This window comes from Rattus norvegicus, chromosome 7 (genome assembly GCF_036323735.1).
Source record: "Rattus norvegicus strain BN/NHsdMcwi chromosome 7, GRCr8, whole genome shotgun sequence".
NCBI classification, from domain to species: Eukaryota; Metazoa; Chordata; class Mammalia; order Rodentia; family Muridae; genus Rattus; species Rattus norvegicus.
Window position 1 is genome coordinate 3,590,473 of NC_086025.1, and position 2,993 is coordinate 3,593,465.

General features: G+C 42.7%; 1 pseudogene; it reads right to left on the bottom strand.

Annotated features, from left to right (window-relative positions):
- Positions 1-802: 802 nt before the first annotated feature.
- On the bottom strand, positions 803-2,032 carry Usp12-ps1 (ubiquitin specific peptidase 12, pseudogene 1; annotated as a pseudogene).
- Positions 2,033-2,993: the final 961 nt, after the last annotated feature.

The following is a 2,993-nucleotide window of genomic DNA, read 5'->3' on the forward strand; positions in this document are numbered from 1 at the left end:
ACAGCACTGACCCCGCTCACTATGATCCTCTCATGATTACCTTAGTGATTCAGTTACAATGTTCAGTTCACCTTGAAAACAGAAACGGACAACAGGACTGCCTCAGCTGACAAGCTAATCAAATACGCCAAGACTAGCTGGTAGAATCACGGGCACTTCATACAATGCTTGGACTCAACCAGTTTAAGTAAAATAAATAAGGAAAAAAGATCATTACAAAGCCAGTCTCTCCCCTTGGGGAATCAAGAAGCCAGTTTTGACCAGCTGTTCCCTCCATGTACATACACTGTATATGATCACACGCTTCTCCAGAGAAGCAGGGTATCTTTGACCTCCTGACACTGGGCTCCGTGTCTGTGCTCTGTGCGTCAGGAAGGCAACTGCAAGTGTTGGGCCCAAAGGTACTTTCCGGGATGCTTGAAGAGACCGTCACTACTCCATGCACAGTGCACGCACGCATCCCGCGCGCTGGCGCACAGTGCGGTGTGCTCAATCACCCTAGCACATCCTAACTCCTCCACTGCCCTCCCGAGGAACTCACATCATCCTTGGTGCGATGACTACGGAAACCGTGTCGGCAGCTGGCAGCTGCTTCACAAGAGCTGGTATCTCTGATCACGTCCTTGTGTGGAACTGCAGACAGCAGGATTCCTGAGCAAAAAATTCAACTAATGTGACCGGAAGGGCGTGTTAATCCAGCCTTTGCTTTATTGTATGCAAAGTGAGCTACTGCCCTGAGCGTCCTGCGTCTGTCTCTTTCTCTCTTCTTAAACATCAGCTCGATCCTTTCGGAAGCAACCAGAGAAGCAAGCAGAAGCTTCTCCACTGCGGCACCTTTCAGTCCCGAGACTGATAGAAAAGGATGTACCCAGACTCGGAGTTCTTGGAGATTTCAGATGTCAGTCGGTAGAATTCTTCAATAGCTTGTGCGTCTATTTTTTCTACAATGTCGTCATCAAATAACAACCAAAAATCATGACTCTTTTAACTATTGCAATATAATGGCCTCGATTGGGACCACTTCCACAGTGAACCACAACAGCGACCAGGTCATACATTCTGTCAGGGTTGGTTGCGTCTCCTGAAGTGTTAAACAGACGGAGTTCTAAAGGAAACACCACCCGGTAAGAAAGCTTTGTATATCGATGAAGCTGGTCCATGTACTTAAACCTCTTCAGGTGCAGAGCCAGGATCATGGGTAGTTTCTTAACTTTCATCCGTTTGTGTGCCTCCTGCTTGCTCCGGCATTCTTCACAGTAGTATTTGTATTCACTGCACAGAGTCTCCGTGTTACTGAACCTTCTTAGGCAGTGAGTGATTGATGTGTTTTGTTCCACGTCAACAGAAAGGTCTAAAAAATCTTCATCTTTGCTGCTTATAGTTTCACAAGTAAGACACCTGGTTTCATTAGTTAATGTTCCCTGAAAAATCTCGTGGACCCACGTTGGGTCTGGTGTGCTGTTGTTATCCTCGCTGTCTACATCCCCGTTACGTAATCGGCCATTTTGCTTCTCCTGCTTTCTTTCTTCTTGTAGAATATCAGCAATTGTATTGAGTAGGTAATTTAAGAATTCATGGGCATCTTGTTGCATGTAGTTATCAAACAGCTCGTTTTCCTTCCGCAATCTGGTGATGAACTTCTTGGGCGGGATCACACCGACCTTCTTCTTCTGGGTGGCTATGCTGTGGAAGAGGTCTGCCAGGCAGGTGAGGAGGCTTTCCTTTTTTCTAGGCTGACTCTTGTATGCCAGAACTTTGTCCCGAAACGGACGACAAAAATAAAGTGCTTGGAGAACGGAGTTGCAGTAGCAGGTATTCCCAAAATTGACTAATCCAAAATAGTGCTCGTTGACCGGAAACTGTTCTGGACCAATCTCTTTCTCTAATGCCGAGGCATTGGCGCCCATGGTACAGATGGAGGCGAATTTGGAGACTGTCATTAGGATTTCCATCCGCCCGGCGCCATCTTCCAGACAGTCGCGGCGGGCGGGGGACGCGGGGAGCCGGGCCGCCCGCTCGCTCCGCAACCCGCGGCGGCGGACCCGCGCTTCTAGCCTGCTGGGCCGCCGCTGCTGTCGTCCCTCATTTTATTTTTGACAGGTATTTCATGCTCTTTTGAAGAAACATTCTTTAATTGCAGATATCTGATTTAACTGTAAGATATCTGTTGAAATCTGACATTTGACATTTTCATAAATGAATGAAAGTTGCCTAATCTGAACCTCAATGCTCCTTGAGAATAAGATTGAAAGTTCTACAAATATTTTAGCATGACTAAATGAAAAAAATATACATATGTTTGATGACTGAAATGAACAGGCCCCTTAATAAATTATTACTACTATGAATATGCTGTCAAAATGAGAATTCATTCATTTTAAATGAATCTACAGTTTATTAGTATATACCTTAAACTGTCTGTCATGATGTATTAGTTATTATTTTTCTAACATTTCTTTGTAAGTTATCCTTACAGTTCAATTCATGTTTTTCTAGAGCATTATTTTCAAAGGCAGTTATGGATGTGAGATTTTGTATTAGATTCAACTTAGTTTACACACACACACACACACACACACACACACACACACACATACATACATATCCTTCAATGTTAAAGGTTGATCCTTCACTATTATTAAGCTAATTAATCTATTCTATTCATATTTTCCTGGAAAGAAAACCACATAAGTGTAAAAAAGTAAAAAAAAAAGGGGGGGGGTTAGTGAAAAATAAGTCTAATCACCCATTCAGTGAATTCTGAGGAGTCTGATAAAGACAAATGAAAAAAAAATCTCAAATGAATCTATGTGGCATGTTTCAGAACATACAATAAGAGTATACTGATATAAGATTACTTTTATGATTTGTTGTTTAGTTATTTGGATATTTAAATCTTTTGTTCATAATACATTTTGATCAAACTCTTTCCCCTTACCCCAATCCTCACTTCTTCACTATCCAACTCCGTGTATATAGAGTGTTTTATTTTC